At 37.4% G+C, this 18,959-nt stretch overlaps 1 non-coding gene and 1 pseudogene across 1 annotated transcript; both read left to right on the top strand.

The window, feature by feature from the left end:
* Positions 1 to 10,394: 10,394 nt before the first annotated feature.
* On the top strand, positions 10,395 to 10,501 carry LOC113878724. Its single transcript, XR_003507138.1, has one exon. It is a non-coding gene; the product is annotated as a U6 spliceosomal RNA (small nuclear RNA).
* Positions 10,502 to 11,659: 1,158 nt separating this feature from the next.
* LOC113876985 lies at positions 11,660 to 12,596 on the top strand (annotated as a pseudogene).
* The last annotated feature ends 6,363 nt before the right edge of the window (positions 12,597 to 18,959 follow it).

Below are 18,959 nucleotides of genomic sequence, written 5' to 3'. Positions count from 1 at the left end.
AAAGTCATGCTATGTCCATAGTTAAAGTACAAAGTGTTGCACCAGTCCATTTTAGGGTTGTTAGATGTCATCAGATGAAGAAGAGGCATCATATATGATTGTTGTTGAAGGTATTCACAGAATTGGAAAAAGTATTTTCCTTGAAGTGGAGATGTCCACCACGGGAAGCCTTCCACTGATGAAGAGGGGAGCGCTCCTCAGACCCAGCAGTTAGACTGATTGTGAAATGTAGTGTAGGAGTGATCCCAGGACAGGAAGGCATTGTCTTGAGGATCAAACGGCACACAGGATTTTTGGAGTCAGCAAAAGTAAGCTCACATAGGTTAACCGGCCCATTTTTAAAAGTACAAAGTCAGAGCATAGAAAGTAAAGATATAAAATGAAGTCACTTAGTTCTGGTCAGGGTGCCACCTCTTAACTCGAGTGTGATGTACCCATGAATCAATTCCTGGCACTTTGACAGCTGTGGGAGAAGAAAGAATAACCTGGTAAGGTCCTTCACAGAGGGGCTCAACGGATGGGACCCCAGACCCTAAAGTTTTTATGAGGACCTCGGTTCCTGGCTCAAATAGAGGCTTGCTTGACTCAGAGGCTGGGTCAGGAGTCGTCTCTCAGTGTTCTGTTAATGCCTGTTGAAAAGCTGAGAGCTGAGTTACATAACTAGTTAACAAGGTTTCAGGATCTATAACAATGTCTGTGCATAAGAAAGGCTTTCCATAAATACATACAAAGGGGGACAGTCCCTCCTCTTGGGGGGCAGTTCCAGCCCTCATTAAAACTATGGGTAGAACTTAATCTAATTGTCCTGCATCTCTTGAGTTAATTTGTGCAGATGTCTTTTGATAATGTCATTAGCCTTTTCAACCTTTCCTGAGGATTGGGATTTTTCAGGAACAGTGTGAATGATATTTTATTCCTAGAGCTTTAGATACCCCCTGAGTTACAGCAGATATTTACTCGCTGCCCTTTGCTTAACTCTAGAGCTCGGGTCAGAGCCACAGGCTCCGCTAACTGAGCACTGATTCCTGGGGGAGAGATTTTGCTTCTAAAACCTGTTCAGCAGTCACCACAGTGTAACCTGCTTTACACTTTCCATCCCAAACAGAAGAACTGACATCATTAAATATTTCCATGTCAGGATTGTCTAATGGGGTATCCATTAGATCCTCCCAAGCTGCATAGTTTAAAATTAGGAATTTGGAACAATCGTGATCAGGTGTTTCATTTTCCTTCTCAGGAAGGAAAGTGGCAGGATTTAAATTTCCACAGACTTTAAGCTTAGCTACTGGGCCTTCTAACAACAATGACTGATATTTAAGAAGCTTACTGTCTGTCATCCAAATATTAACCTTAGAATTTAAGATTCCACTCACATCATGAGAAGTCAGCACAGTAATGTTTCGTCCATTAATTATTTTTAAAACTTCAGGTGCTAATAAAGCCACTTTTCCCCAATTACTCTTAGGCAGTGGGGCCACCCACGTGAAATTACATCTAATTATCTGCTTAGATAAGCAACAGGTTGCTGGTGAGGCCCGATATTTGGCAAAACTAATACAATTATGTAAAGTTTAAAAATAAAATAAAATTGGAAGAATAAAAAAAAAAAAAAAAAAAAAAAAAAAAAAACTCCCAAGGCCATACCTTTTCTTTCAGTGACAAACACATTAAATTCTGACCTTGTGGGTAAGCTCAGAGAGGGAGCTTGTAGGAGAGTAGTGTGAAGAACCTTAAAAGCCTTTTGAGTATCTGGAGACCAAGCTAGTTTGTTTGTCGGTTTGGGCCTGCTGAGTTTCAGCTATACGTTTATATAAAGGCCAGGCAAGTTCTCCATAACCTGGAATCCAAATATGACAGTAGCCTGTGATTCCCAAAAATCCTACCAGTTGTCTTAACGTCATAAGTAAGGGATGATTTAGTATAGGTTTAATTCTCTCAGGGCCTATGGCCCTTCTGATATGATTAGGCCCAGATATCTAACAGATTGTTGACAAAACTGAGCCTTTTATCTTGAGGCCTTGTAACTGCGGCCTACCAGAATGTTTAAGAAATCTTGTGAGGTTCATGAACAAGCTTCCTCTGTCTCAGCACAGAGCAAAATATCATCTACATATTGTAACACCATTGCTTCAGTACTATTAAAGCTTTGTAGATCCCATGATAAACTTTGTCCAAATAAGTGAGGACTGTCAAGAAATCCCTGGGGTAAAACTGTCCAGATTAACTGAGAAGCTGGCTGCATAGGGTCTTCAAAGGCAAATAAAATTGACTTTCCTCTGCCAAAGGCACTGAATAGAAGGCATCTTTCAAATCAATTACTATAAATATTTGGCTCATTCAGGAATTGCAGACAATATAGTATAAGGATTAGGCACCACGGGCTGTAAAGGAACTACAGCCTCATTTATTATTCGTAAATCTTGAACTAGTCTCCATTTGCCATTTGATTTCTTTATAATCAAAACAGGAGTGTTGTATTGACTGTTACAGAGAACTAATAGTCCCTGCTCCTTTAAATTTTTGATGATGGGTTTTAACCCTTCCTTAACCTCAGGTTTCAGTGAATACTGCTTCTTATGTGGAAATAAGCGCAAGTCTTTGAGCTTGACAATGACAGGGGTAGCATTTTGTGCTCAACCCACAGATTTTCCATCAGCCCATACTCTAGGATTTACATTTTGTTCAACTAAAGGGAGAGGAAAGGAGGGCTCCTTATTCGTGAAAACAGAGGCATAGACATTGCTCAGTATATCTCTCCCCAAAGGGGTGAGGGAGACTCTGGCAGGATCAGAAACTCGTGTGAAAAAATACCGCAGTTACAACATAAAGAATAACTGAAATAATATTTTTTGGCTCATCCAGACTGTCCCATTATGGAACCGGATTGGGAAGAAAGTGGGCCAGGGGCTTCAGTAAGCACAGAGTAGGTTGCTCCAGTATCTAAAAGGAAATCGACAGATTAGCCCCCCACAGTTATTAATTCCCAGGGTTTCTCAGGTGTAATTAGGATGGGAGCTTATGTGGGGACCCCGAGACACCTTCAGTCCTGATTGTCTTGAGAGTCTGACCCCTGAAATCTACGCCTCTGGGGGCAGTCTCTCCTGTAGTGTGGTCCCTTGCAGACCAGACATGGACCCGGGGGGTGGTTTGAATGCTTGAGGACAATCCCTCTTGAGGTGCCCCTCCTTTCCACAGTAATAGCAAGCCCATCCCTTCTCACTTCAGTCCCTCTGGGCATTTTTCTCAGGCTGTTTAAGAAGGGTTCGTACAGTCATTGTGAGGGCTTCCACCTTTTCCTTTGTCTTTTTCTGCCTTTCTTTATTTTCCTCATATTCCCTATCTTAATAGACTGTCTGAACTAGTTGTAACAGAGTATCTAAAGACTGATTTGTTCCATAGGCCCATTTTAATAGCTTATGGCAGATATCTGGAACAGAGTGAGTGAGAAATCTATCCTTTAAGATCACTTTTCCATTGTTTTCTTCAGAACCGGTCTAATTATAAAACAGTATTATACTTAAGAGCCTCTCCAACTGGCCTCCATTCGTCATCCTCTAGTGGGTACTGTGGCCATGAAGTATCACATAGGAAGACGAGGTGTGTCTTCTTTAAGCCCTGGGGATCAAATCTATCCCAGTTTTTCAGGATACAGTTCAAAGGAGTGAGGCTGGAATTGCTAGCTCCCATCTGTAAGAGAGAAAAAAGTGACCAGTGCCATCCTCCTACTGGAGGCGTCCCTCCCTGCTCTGGATGGGGGTGTAGACATACTTTACACCAAAAGCTTTTCCTTCCTATTCAGACTTAGTCTTTTGCTTACTAACAAAGGCATCATATTCACCCCTCCCGGTTCTGCCACCGAGATGGGGTGGGGATGCACCAGGGTTAGACCTGATGGCATCCCAGACTGATGTCCAGCTCTTCACCATTAAAATCTGGCTTGCCTCTGATACCACTCAGGGTGCAATCAGAGTAACCTTCCAGAATGCCTCACAGGCTAAACTGCTGGTGGAAACATTCATCACCTGAGTGCCTGTTCACAAGCCTGAGTATATTCCTGACTACAATAAGATCGATACGAACTTAAAACTGAGATGTTCCTTTCAATCATCAGCACACCAGTATAATAGTGGACCTCTGGTCCACTAAGAGCCAGCATTACCAAAGGAAAAAAACCATTGCGGTCCTAATATGAGTAACCTTTAACCTAAGAGATGTTCTTGGAGCTATAGTTCCATCTAGCTTCCGAACTTTCCATTCCTAGTGAGGCTAGGCACTTCCTGACTACCAATCCAGGTTTGGGACCTAAGCCACAGTACACAGTAACAGCATAGATCACAAGTCCGTTGAAAGTCTATGATCCAATAGATTAGGTTAGTGCTTCTAATTAATGTCAACCCACTCCAGTATTCTTGCCTGGAAAATCCCATAGACAGAGGAACCTGGTAGGCTATAGTCCATGGGATTGCAAAGAATCGGACACAACTGATTGACTTCATTCACTCTAATTCTCAGGGAGTTATGAAATGGTCAAAGAGACCGAAAAGTTTGACCGAGAAAGAATTCAGTCCACACGTTTTCCCATTTCTGGTTGGTCCCCGAAGAGAGGTTGGGTGCCTCTTGGCATTTGCAGATTGGTGTAAACCCCTGACAGGTTTCTGCCATAAGCTGAATGAGATCACCGTGGAACCAGAGAGCAGGGTTCCACACTTGCTTCTTTCAGGGTGTTTAATTCATTCACACAAGCACACCACAGAGTTAGTAAAGTACAGCAGAAAACATGTTTGTGCTGAGAACAAAGAACTAGGGCTCCAAGCATCCTTACCTTGTCCTGAAGGATCCCGAAAGAGCCCCCAAGATGAAAGATTGTTGCTGAACAAAAAGATGCTGGGATTCTTGGCCTCTGGAGGAGAAGAATTCAATCTGGGGCTAGAGACGAGGCTTGATCAGTCAGAACTTTTGTGTAATAAAGTTTTATTAAAGTATAAAGGAGATAGAGAAAGCTTCTGACATAGGCATCAGAAGGGGACAGAAAGAGTAGTCCCCTGCTAGTCTTCAGCTGGATGTTATATAGTCACTAGCAGTCTGTTAATGAAAGAAAGTAATGTCTTAAAACTCAGAATGGCACCAGGCCCCTCATTCATAAAATGCATTTTGAGATAATCTTGGCACCAGATGATTCATCCCAGTCCATAAAGCAATTGACTTGAATCTTATAGAAGGGCAGATTACCATACAAATAGTTTTGTTTACATAGATTAGGGGAACAATGTCTGAGTATAACATACTGGTTTGTCAAGTAGGTTCTGAGCCATTTAGGCAAGCCTGACTTGAAGACAGAGTTTGGGGTAGATGCATAGCACATTAACATAGCTTAAGACAAACATTTCCATAAGAAAAATGCATTGGTTAACTCAAAGTTTGAGAATAGTTAACTTCAGGTGAAATCAGGTGTCATTATGGCAACACAGTATTTTAAGAGAAACCTCCTTTTAAATTTATATAGAAAAGGAAAGAAAAATATCGCTAGTTTGTTTCCTCCTGCCACTTAAGAGAGATAAAAATGTTTGAAGCCTATTTCTTCTGTTTGGAGACCCCTGGCCTTCCTGCCTGTTACCTCTCAATCTGTGTCCTTGTTAAATCCTGAATGAGACTTCATATGAAACAGGAAAAATTAGGTATGCTCAATATTTCTAATTTTAACCCATTTAGAAAACACTGTCACTTTATTTTTCCTAAAAACTAACAATACTGTAAACTCTCAAGAGTCTTCTCAAACACTGCAGGTCAAAAGCAGCAATTCTTTGGCGCTCAGCTTTCTTCACTGTCCAAATCTCACATCCATACATGACCACTGGAAAAAGCATAACCTTGATTGGATGGACCTTTGTTGGCAAAATGTCTCTACTTTTAAATATGCTGTCTAGTTTGGTCATAACTTTCCTTTAAAGGAGTAAGCATCTTTCAGTTTCATGGTTGCAATCACCATCTGCAGTGATTTTGGAGCCCCCTCCCAAAATAAAGTCAGCCATTGTTTCCACTTGTTTCCCATATATTTCCCATGAAGTGATGGGACTAGATGCCATGCTCTTAGTTTTCTGAATGTTGAGCTTGAAGCCAACTTTTTCACTCTCCTCTTTTACTTTCATCAAGAGGCTTTTTAGTTCCTTTTCACTTTCTGACATAAGGGTGGTGTCATCTGCTTGGATTGCAAGGAGATCCAACCAGTCCATCCTACAGGAGACCAATCCTGGGTGTTCATTGGAAGGACTGATGCTAAAGCTAAAACTCCAATACTTTGGCCACCTCATGCTAAGAGTTGCCTCATTGGAAAAGACCCTTATGCTGGAAGGCATTGGGGGCAGGAGGAGAAGGGGATGACAGAGGATGAGATGGCTCAATGGCATCACCGACTCAATGGACATGAGTTTTTGTAAACTCTGGGAGTTGGTGATGGACAGGGAGGCCTGGTGTCCTGCAATTGTTGGACAAAGAGTCGGACACGACTGAGAGACTGAACTGAATGATACTGAGTAAACTCATATACAATGTTTCTATTTGCACATCTTCTTGGTGAGCATATCTATTCAATCCTTTGCCTGAATTTTATTGTTATTATTTGTTTATTATTATTATTATTATTATTGATGAGAACATTTCATAAAGTTTGGATACAAATTCTTTTTCAGATGTGTATATATACTTTTCAAATATTTTCTTCACTTTTCAGAGGTATACTAATATATATATATATATATATATATATATATATGCTGCTACTGCTGCTAAGTCGCTTCGGTCATATCCAACTCTATGCAACCCCATAGATGGCAGCCCATGATGCTCCTCCATCCCTGGGATTCTCCAGGCAAGAACACTGGAGTAGGTTGCCATTTCCTTCTCCAATGTATGAAAATGAAAAGTAAAAGTGAATACGCTTAGTCATATCCTACTCTTAGCGACCCCATGGACTGCAGCTTACCAGGCTCCTCCATCCATGGGATTTTCCAGGCAAGAGTACTGGAGTGGATTGCCATTGCCTTCTCCATTATATATATATATATTTGTACTAATATAATACCAGGTAGTGTTACCTGGTATTATATTATACCTGTATATAATATACAATTATATATATGACATACAATTATATATATAATATATAATTATATATTATACCTGCATATTTATATACAGGTATATATACCTGCATATAATATACAATTGTATTAGTATTAATATAATACAAATATATAAAATAAATATATATAATATAAATATATATGGGAAATAATTACCCCTAAAATATTCTCTTATTTATATATCCACACTGCTGCAATTATCTCTTGCTACCTAAACAGTATTCTAAAACCACATGACTTAAATAGCTTCCTGTCTGGCTTAGTTGGTAAACATCTTCCTGAAATGAGGGAGACCTGGGTTCAATTCCTGGGTCAGGAAGTTCCCCTGGAAACGGAAATGGCACCCCACTCCAGTATTCTTCCCTGGAGAATTCCATGGACAGAGGTGCTTGGTAGGCTATAGTTCATGGGCTCACAAGAGTCAGACATAACTTAGCAGTATCTTTCTTTTAAAATAATGATCACTGATTCATTATTTTGTTCATCTTCATGTTGACTAAGGTCACATGAAATATTCAGTAGAAAGACAGGCTAGGTTACAAAGTAACTCACATCTATCAATGGATGAGAATGGCTGGAAAGATGAGCTTATAGTCTCCTCTTCCCCCTTTAAGCAATCTCAGAATCTGTCACAACGTATTCTCATATGGTTAGATAGACTTCCTACCTGGTATCACATGGCTTTGAGATACTGTCTTCCTAAAGACTTAATGCAGGATTTACTTATAGTGGTTCCCCTAGAGGCTCAATGGGTGACTCCATGTTTCTACTGCAGGCACATTTCTGTCCCTGGTTGGGAAATAAAATCCCAATATTGTGTGGTGCAGAGTGGTGGGGGGAAGAAACACAAAAATGTCTTACATTATTTCTGCCAATCTCTGTTGGGCAAAGCAGCTAAAGTATAGCAAATATTCAAAGGGAGGATGAATAGGTAATGTATCTCTAAAAAATATGTGTGAAAAAATGGACAGTTATCTTTAATCTACCCAAACTGTCATTTGCCCATTGTATAACTCTGTAATTTTCCAATTCCAAATAGATTTATTAATAGCCTTAATTCTTTAATTAGATCTGTCAGCTTGTGTGCAATCTCTTTTTAATTTTGTTGTGCTTATACTTACATAAAGTCCCTGACTGAAGCAGTACATCAACAGCACACATAGTAATTGAGAGTGATTGACATTTAAATCATTCAGGTCATTGTGAAAGGAAGGAAGATTAGTTCAGAGATCTCAGAAAGTACCCTTATCACACCAGATGTTAGACCAAGTCTTGGTGGTACAGAGAATTTCATTGGTCTCTGTTGGGAAGGATTTGGGGAAGACCCTAAAGTGAAATTTTTGATATATATTTTCCAAAGAACTAACATGGATAGTTGCAAGCAAATTATTTAAGAAAAAAAGTGGAACTCTGCTGATGTCAACAACTCATCTCCATGCATAATTATTTTAAAGCAGTCATTTGTGGTTTAGTTGCTAAGTCCTGTCGGACTCTTGTGACCCCAGGGACTGTAGCCTGCCAGGCTCCTCTGTCCATGGGATTCTCCAGGCAAGAATACTGGAGTGAATTGCCATTTCCTTCTCTAGGGGATCTTTTCGACCCAGGTCTCCTGCATTGCAGGAAGATTCTTTACTGGCTGAGATGCAAAGGAAGCCCATGTATAGCCATAGAAAAATCCCCCAAACAGGTATATTTCTATTATTTCTACATCATTCCCCACTTTAATAGACAGAAGTACTGAGTGATCAATATTTTAAAAGCACTGCCTACTCAAATCCTTTTATCAAGGAATTTAGAAAATAGAAAATAAACATTGCTCTTATTCTTGAGGGCTTAAATGTAGTAAAAAGATTCTTACATGATTAAAATAAGCATAATTCAGAGAAGGCTGCATTACTTAGGGAATATGAGGAAGTTACAAAGTTAATGAAATATTCTTGGACATGTGGTTGGAGGATGGAAATAAAAGGTTCTCTGGTGATGAAATCTGCTTGAAAGGTAGCACTGACAGAATGACATGGTATCATTATTCATAATAGCTAAAGAGTAGAAATAACCAAATGTTCATCCAGCTGAAGACTGGATCAACAAATTGTGTCATATCCATAAAATGAAATATTATTATTCTAATTAATGAAAAAGATTTCTGAAACAAACACAATGTGGCTGATATTATATTTTCCTAAATTTAATTTATTTTATTGAAGAAAATATAGTAGTTTACTCAAGAAAATAATCCTAACTAGAAAAATGATATATATTGCATGCTTCTGTTTATATTCAAGACCAAGAATAGGAAACCACACAGACTCAGAATGTAGATTAGTGGTTGCCAGGGGTGGCAAAGGTTTGTGGAGATGGAGCAAGAGCTAATAGGTGTAGTTTTCTTATGAGACTGATGAAGATTTTCTGAGTGTAGATGCTGGTGATAACTGAACAACCTTGAAAATATAATAAGGAAAAAAAAAAACCTGTATACTTTAGAAGGGTGAATTTTATGGTATATGTATTATATTTCATTATTAAATAAAATACAGTTGAAATATAGTTTAATTGCTAAACGAGGTACGAAGGATAAAGTTTCAAAAACACAATGAGCGATCCAAAGGCATTGGAAATGATTGAGGGAGATTTTCTGAGTTTCATTAGGTTTCCTCTCTAACTAGAGAAGGAGAAGATAGTTTCAGGGTAACTGTAAAACAATCCTACAAACAATTCACAGTATCCTTCTTACCATAGAGCAATTTGATGACAGTCAGTTTAGTTCAGTTCAGTCGCTCGGTCATGCCCGACTCTTCGTGCAATAGTGAAGCACAAAAACTCAGCTTTTGCCAAGTTGTTTCTGAATTCACAAAGGAATATACAGGAGCAGGAAAATAATTAATAAAAGTAATTTCAGAGATTTAAGTCCCAGTGTACCTGGTAAAATAAAAGGCTATTTGCCTATTGTTCAGCTAGCTACCCAAGATCTCAAGTAGATTTCTAGATCCTAACTTAACGTAGGAGAAAATACTTAAATTTTAGAGGAAAAAAAATTGTAAGTGAGGCATTTTATGCCTGTTTACCCATTAAAATCTGCATTTAATGACTAGAAATCATATTTTCTTTTCAGAACCAGGATTATCTGTCTAAACTTGCTGCTATCCACGGTATACTATTTTATTATTTACTTCATTTGCTCTAGGCTCACAGGAAAGCCTTTAATCCTTTCATCATTGGGCAAGTGTATACAGAAATTTAAGGTATGTTTTGTTTGTGCTCACTTCGGCAGCACATATACTAAAACTGGAAAGATACAGAGAAGATTGGCATGGCCCCTGTGCAAGGATGACATGCAAATTCATGAAGCGTTCCATATTTTTATGAGATGGCTGGATGGCATCCTGACTCAATGGACGTGAGTCTCAGTGAACTCCGGGAGTTGGTGATGGACAGGGAGGCCTGGCGTGCTGCGATTCATGGGGTCACAAAGAGTCGGACACGACTGAGAGACTGATCTGATCTTGTTTTATTAAAAAATTTGTGTAAGTACCAAAAAATAAATAGAAGCACGTACAAATTCATCTCCGTGTGAACCATGTGAATATATACTTAGATCTAAGGAACAACCTCATTACTTACATTCTATCCTCATATATATTAAAATATATACACATGATCACACATAAATATAGAAATATAATAGCATAGTATATGTTTTTTTAGAAGCAGTTATTGTTCCTCTACTCATTTCCATTTTGTAATCTAGAAAAGTCATTAAAAAGCTGAATGGATGCAAATACATGTGGCAAACTCTGTTATTTTCACTTATTTTTATCTCTTTTCTTCCGTTGGTCAGGATGTTCATCCTTTAACAACCACTCCACAAATAGGTAATTAGCATTGTGGGAAAGTAATAAAAAATCTCTAGAAAACCAGTCAATAATACTTATTTCATATCTCAGAAAATACTAAGTGCAACATAGACTAAAAACAATAGCAATTATTTCATTTTTATTTATTATTACTTGAGTGAGTCCTTGATATACTCACTATTTCTAGAACTAAGACAAAAACTTTTAAACCAATCATACTTTTTTTGAGAAACAGAAAAATTCTAATCATTTTACAATTCATATTTTGTACCCAAGTAAATATTTTAAAGTATGGGAAGTGCTTAGTCCTTAGATCTTGGGGCCTGATCTAACACTGGTGCTTCTTTGATATTATTTTGAAAAGGTAATATGAGCTAAATTTATAAAAAGCTCCTCCCTGAGGCAAGGAAAGCAATGCTCAGAGATGAGCTTGTATAAAATAACCTACTCATAAATGACATCTACATTTAAGGTCTATCACAGATAGCTATCTACCTTTAAACAGTGGATAAACATGATCTTTATTATTTTGTAATTATTAAAAAAAAAAAACAAATACAGACAAACTCACCTTCCTCTTATGATATTTTGCACGTGTGCAGAAGTGTTCCACATCCATGTATCATTTTCTTGATCATTTGCTAAAAGTTTACATCAGAACAAAAAAGGATGGAAAAAGGGAATTGCTTCTCTCTGACTGAACTCATTTTCTTGGGAATTACTGACAACACCAATAACAAAATGGCTCCTTTTACCATGGTTCTACTTGTTTATCTTATTAACTTTCTGGCAAACGTTGGAATGATAACCCTGATTAGGATGGATCCCCAGCTGCACACACCCATGTACTTTTGCTTCAGCCACCTCTCCTTCTGTGACCTCTGCAATTCCACAGCATTTGTGCCCAAGATGCTGGTGGACCAATTTGCTAAGGACAAGTCAATCTCCTTCAATGACTGTGCTCTGCAGTTCTTTGTCTTCTGTATCTCTACATATTCTGAGTCTTTGTTGCTGGCAGTGATGGCCTATGACTGGTACAAGGCCATCAGCAGCCCCTTGCTCTATGCAGTCAGCATGTCCAGCTGGGTGTGCTTCCTGCTCATGGCTGGGGTTTACCTGGTGGGTATGACAGATGCTCTGATGCACACGACATTAGCATTCCACTTATGTTTCTGAGAGTCAAATGAGATTTACCATTTCTTGTGTGATTTACCTCCACTTTTCCTTCTTTCCTGCTCTGATATACAGGTCAATGAGTTGGCATTATTCATTGTTTTTGGCTTCATTGAACTGAGTACCATTTCAGGAGTCCTTGTCTCTTATTGTTATACTACACTTTCGGTCTTGAAGATCCACTCTGTTGAGGGGTAGTTCAAAGCTTTTTTCCCCTGCACTTCCCACCTAATTGCAGTTGCATTTTTCCAGGGAACTATGCTCTTTATGTATTTCAGGCCAAGTTCATCCTAATTTTCTAGATCAAGACAAGATGACCTCGTTGGTTGAGAGTCTTGTGACTCCAGTGTTAAACCCTCTGATTTACGGTCTAAGGAACAAAGATGTGAAACAGGCTCTGGAAAAATTGAAACTTAAAAGATGGTATTAAATGTTAAATTTCACACACAAACACATTTTGGGTTTTGTATTTCTAGAATTATATTTCATCATAGAAGAGAACCAAATTTTTCCCAATGCTTAAAATGTTATACATGGGCATTTGTTATATAGACAAAATTTCGGAAATGCTACAGTCTCCAAATACAGCATGCTCATATGTATCAAGAATTTATATATGGAACCTCCTCTTTGTTGAAAACTTTCCTGAATTTTCTAACTTGATCAAATGTCGTTTGTTTATTATTTCATTCAAACAACATTTCAATTTGCCTGAAGATTTGTTATGTGCTTCCTGAGAGATTTTTGAGCATTCTTTATATTTTATGGGTCATACTGTACTTTCTGTACTAATAAATATCAGCTAGTGTCACCAACAAGCATTAATTAACTAAGCAGGTAAGTAACTCAGTAGAAGCCCAACAATCATGAAATAAAATATGGAGTGTTATGAATCCAAAGCAAAATTTAAAACTAGTATGTCTTTGGATAGATATATTCAGTCACAAATCTAAAAATTATTCAAGTTGGGAAATGGAACAATATTAGTCAGGGTATCTGATAATTAAGTGAGCCATGAGGTGGACAAGCTCATGTATTTTAAAAGTAAAGAAGCCTTGTTCGTCACAACATGGAAGAACCATGAAGTCATTACTCTAAGTGAAATAAGTCAGGCAGTGAAAGATAACTACTGTATTATCTCATATACATGTTGAATACAAAAAGTAGTAATTAATAGAAATACAGAGTAGATTGATTGTTTCCAAGGTCTGGTAAGTGAAAGAAGTTTGAAATACTAAAGTGTACAACCTTTCTGTTATATGATGAATAAGTTCTGGGTCTCAAATGTATATTATGACTTTAGTTAAAAATTCTGTATTTTAAACTTTAAATTTTCTAGAAAAGTAGATCTTAACTGTCCTCATTATACACACACTCCAAATGGTAACTATGTGAATTAATGAATGTGTTAACTAATCTTATGTGGTGATCATGTCACAATGTGTTCTCAGTTACTTCAGTCATGCCCAGCTCTTTGAGACCCCATGGACTGTGGTCTGTCAGGCTCCTCTGTCCATGGGGATTCTCCAGGCAAAATACTGGAGTGGGTTGCAATGCCCTCCTCCAGGGGATCTTTCAGACTCAGGAATTGAAACCATGTCTTTTATGTCTCCTGCATTGGCAGGAGTGATCTTTACCACTTGCGCCACCTGGGAAGCCCAGTCATAATGCACACATGTGTTTAATCTTCACCTTGTACACCTTATCTATGCTAATTATCAATTTCCCCTATATTTTGTTAAAAAATAAGAAAAGAGATTTTAGGGGACAGCAGAAACGACCTTAATAAAGTATATCATTGGGCTATCATTATCAATTATCAATTTTTTCTATCATTTTCTCCATGACAATTTCTTTCTCTTTCCTCTTCTTGGCCCCTGTTGAATGTCCTCTTTATCTCTTTGTCATTCACAAACAACCATCTACTTAAAGCATTATTTTATTTCACCTTGTTTGTGAAAAATCGAGTCCATTACCCCCAAAACTTCCATGTTGTCCAGATCACAATAGAGGAATAAATAAATACCTAATAAACTGAAAACACTAGATAACATTTTTGAGTATTAATTTTATCTCAGAAGCAAAATCAGCAGAGGGATAACATCTATTAAATATACATATTTACTTTATAGCATATAAATTATATGTATACACTCAACAGATTTTTTGGAATATACATAAAGGGGTGTGGATATGAATATAGTGGATTGATAAAGACACGCATATTAATTATACTAGGAGTAAAGAGCTATAAGTTCTTGATGCTTTACTATTTTATTTGCTTATTTTCCTTTACTATTTTATTTGCTTTTTCCTAAGACTAGAGTGTTAACTTTGTTCCTTGTGAAAGTGTAAATTTGACCATTATTGAAAAATCCTTTAAAACAAGCATTCTTAATTATTCATTAAAATTGTAAAAGATAGAAACCACTGAAGTTCTTAGGTTTTCTCACTGCCATTGTAAAATACCCTTATGAGAAAATATCTTAGAATGGCAATAAAGCCTAAAAAATTCCTCTGTTACACAGAGTGATATTTGTGAGACATTATGACATGTTAGGAAAAGGTCTCATGGTGGATAAAAAGCCACAGATAATTCTTATTTTAGATAAAAGTTTTAAAAGTCTAACTCTAGCATATTTCATTAATTCACCTAAATTATTTTGGAATTGTTGCTTATAGGTAACACTATGGCCGAAAACCTCTGAAATGTAATAAAGTCCAATCAAAATAGGATGTCATTATGTTGCTGTGAATAATATATTTCCATCTATATAACAGAAATTTATTACTGAATCTAAAGAATTATTTGATCTAAGTATGAACCAATTTTATTAGATCTACTTGTGTCATATAAAAAAGAAGAAAAGAATTCATCCCATCAAATGGAAGACCAAAAATAGAATTGACTGATTTTACTTCTCCCAGAAATTATATGGTTAAGTAACAAATTATGGAAATATATTTTAAGTAATTTATAACTCAAAAGGTTGAACAAGAATGTATAATGCTCTTCTATCAGGATTATGCAAAATACGAAAACTGAACTAAAATTGTTGGTGTATTCTAGTCTGTCTACATCAACTCTCATCTCTATATTCCCCTTCTTAGTATCTCTATTTCACATTTTTTATCATACACATAACAATAACTGGTAGCAAATATTGTATAAATGAAGCATTATCAATGGCAGTGCAGTATGCTAATACTACAGGCAAGTTCCCATATCCTAACCCCTTCATCTTTGCCACTTGAATACTAGAGTAGAAATTTGGCATAACAATAGTAGATAATGGATTTCCCTGTATCTCAGATAGTAAAGAATCTGCCTGCCAGGCAGGAGATTGGAGTTTGGCCCCTGGGTCAGGAAGATACCCTGGAGAAGGAAATGGTAACCCATTCCAGTACCCTTGCGTGGAGAAATCCCAAGGACAGAGGAACCTCATGGGTTACAGTCTGTGGGATTGCAAAGAGTTGGACATGACTGAGTGACTTTCTCTCTCTCTAATCGTAGATATCACTGTATGTCTAAGGCAGAGAACATATGGGTCATAGGTTGTATAACTACATTCATAAAAAATAATGTTCAATAATCCAATAAGTACAAAGTTATGTGATAAATACAGAAGCAGCAACTTTCATCCTTCCTGGAGATCTTTGGCTTTAGACATTTGCAATGAACAAGTAACAATGCCACTCTGAACTTAGCACATCACTATTCCTTTCTATACCTCAGATTCCCTTATGTAAGACAGAGACTTCAGCTAGAATACCTCCAAGTTCCTTTCTAGGTGATACAATCTGTCTCCATAAAATATGACCATCCTCTGTAAATCCATCCCAGTAATAGAAACGATTTGAAAACTGTTTAGAAAAATATAGGGAGTAACTTCATGTTCAAACTAGTAATTGAACTCTATGTGTAGGCTGTTTTAACCTTAAATAGTGATGGCATGAAGCCATCTAGATAGTATGAGATTCAGAAGACCAAACACTTTCAAACATAACTTTTGTGTGGCCTGTTATTCCAATACAGGAATCTAATAGACTGCTCACAGGAGTGGATATTTGCATTTATTATCCCTTTAGTAAGCGAAACAGATATAAAAAGTTCTTGTTTTTGTTCTGTTGCTAAGTCCTGCTGAGTCTTTGCTACCCCATGAACTGCAGCAGGAAATTTTCTTCCTCCATGTCCCCATGGAGGGACACTAGGGCTCCCCATTCCTCACTCTCCAAGAGTTTGCCCAAGTTCATATCCATTGAACCAGTGATTCTATCCAACCATCTCATCCTCTGCCACCCTCTTCTCCTTTTGCCTTCAATCTTTCCCAGTACCAGGGTCTTTTTCAATGAATCGACTATTCTCATCAAATGGCAAAATTATTGCAGCTTCAGCTTCAATATTAGTCCCTCCAATGAATATTCAAAGGTTGATTTCCTTTAGGATGGACTGGTTGGTTCTCCTTGCCATCCAATGGACTCTCAAGAGTCTTCTCCAACACCACAATTTGAAAGCACCAATAACCTCACATATGCAGAGGATGTGACTCTAATGGCAGAAAGTGAAGAGGAACTAAATAATTTCTTAAAGGGTCTAAGAAGAGAGTGAAAAGGCTGGCTTAAAACTCAACATTAAAAAATCTAAGACCATGGCATCCAGTCCCATTACTGCATGGCAAATATGTTTGTCACTGCTCTCAAGCTTCCCTTGTATCATAAAAACAATCATGAAAATATATAAATAAATGATGTGTCCATCTCCAGTGAAACTTTATAGATCAAGTCTACTGACTGCTCCTTTAGATTAGATAGATAACTGTACGTAAGTTTGTACCTAGGAAAACTACACAACTGTTAGGTTGAATAAACTATCATCTTGACATATGTAAGTACAGAGAAATTTCATATACCCCCCAAAAAAATGAATGAAACAAGTTGTACACAAAAATGTAAAAGCTATACGATTTTACTACTATATAACTAAAAATATCCAAATTAAAGCATCATATTGGACATCAATTTGTGATGGATATGGAGATGATTTCTGAGATATTAATAATGTTTTTGCCTTTTTCTTGAAAAAGGGATATTTTCATTCCTGACAATTTATTTTCAGTATACTTCTGTAGATGAAAATTTTCTTGATAGAGCATGCTCTAAAAATGAGTTTCCACAAGCTATGTTCACTGTCAGATTACTTTTTATTTTTAAAAATCTAACAGATCTTTATGAAAAGAAGTGTGCATGATATATTTTTGATATTGATGTGCATTATATTTCAATACGAAAGAAAATACAACTGAAATGTACTACAGAGGGAGACTGTTTCAAAAATACAGTGGAACTGGAAATGATGAAGGGGTGAAATTTTTGAGTGTCTTTAATTTTCCTGTTTGACTAGAGAAGGAGGAGATAATTTCAGGATAATTATGAAGCATAATAAGTTCTTGGAGTATCGCAACCTATAATGAATCTTTATTGTAGAACAACCTTGTCTTTAGGCCCTACTAACTCCTGTAGATAGCATATTGAAAAGCAGAGACATTACTTTGCCAAAAAAGATCCGTCTCATCAAGGCTATGGTTTTTCCAGTGGTCATGTATGGATGTGAGAGTTGGACTGTGAAGAGGGCTGAGCGCTGAAGAACTGATGCTTTTGAACTGTGGTGTTGGAGAAGACTCTTGAGAGTCCCTTGGACTGCAAGGAGATCCAACCAGTCCTTCTGAAAGAGATCAGCCCTGGGATTTCTTTGGAAGGAATGATGCTAAAGCTGAAACTCCAGTACTTTGGCCACCTCATGTGACGAGTTGACTCATTGAAAAAGACTCTGATGTTGGGAGGGATTGGGGGCAGGGGGAGAAGGGGACGACAGAGGATGAGATGGCTGGATGGCATCACTGACTTGATGGACGTGAGTCCGGGTGAACTCCGGGAGTTGGGGATGGACAGGGAGGCCTGGCGTGCTGCAATTCATAGGATCACAAAAAGTCGGACACGAATGAGTGACTGAACTGAACTCCTGTAGTCATTCTGTCTGTGGCAGGGAGACATAATGAACTTTGGTACCCTATAATGCATTGAACTCTATATCACAATACCCCATGTTTGAGGAACAGACAACTATGTTCTGTTGTTCAAATGTAGACATTTGCTTACAGAATTTTACGGTCACCAGGGGTACCAGAAAAATCCCAAACATAGATTTTTTTTTTCTTTTAGTTGTATCTAAGGAAGACATTTTCTTCTTAAGATATGCTTTCAATTATTTTGAGATATCTATTTTTTAATGAAACATAAAACTCATTGGGTGATATTTTATGTTATCCAACTTAAAATAATAAATGTAGGTACTCAAACATACTGCATGATTCTGTTTATAGGCAAGGCAAAGAATAGGAAACCACATGGAATAAAAAATAGATTAATGGTTTACAAGGCTCAGAGAGGGAGGAAAGGGAAGTTATAGCTAATAAGTATGAGCTTTTTATTGAACTAATGAAAAAAGTTCTGGAAGTAGATAGTGGTGATGACTGAACAACCTGGAAAATATATTAAAAACCAAAGAACTGTATTTATTAAAATGATGAATTTTATGATTCATGCATTATAGTTCAATATGAAAGAAAATACAACTGAAGTGTAATATAGAGGGAGACAGTTTCAGAAACACAATGGAACTGGAAATGATGAAGGGGTGAACTTTCTGAGTGTTTTTAACTTTCCTCTTTCACTAGAGAAGGAGGCAATAGTTTCAGGGTAATTGTGAAGCACACCATATAAAAACCCTGCAGTG

This window comes from Bos indicus x Bos taurus, chromosome 19, assembly GCF_003369695.1.
Source record: "Bos indicus x Bos taurus breed Angus x Brahman F1 hybrid chromosome 19, Bos_hybrid_MaternalHap_v2.0, whole genome shotgun sequence".
NCBI classification, from domain to species: Eukaryota; Metazoa; Chordata; class Mammalia; order Artiodactyla; family Bovidae; genus Bos; species Bos indicus x Bos taurus.
Note: the sequence above shows the minus strand (reverse complement) of the source record. Positions and strands in the feature narration are given on the sequence as shown.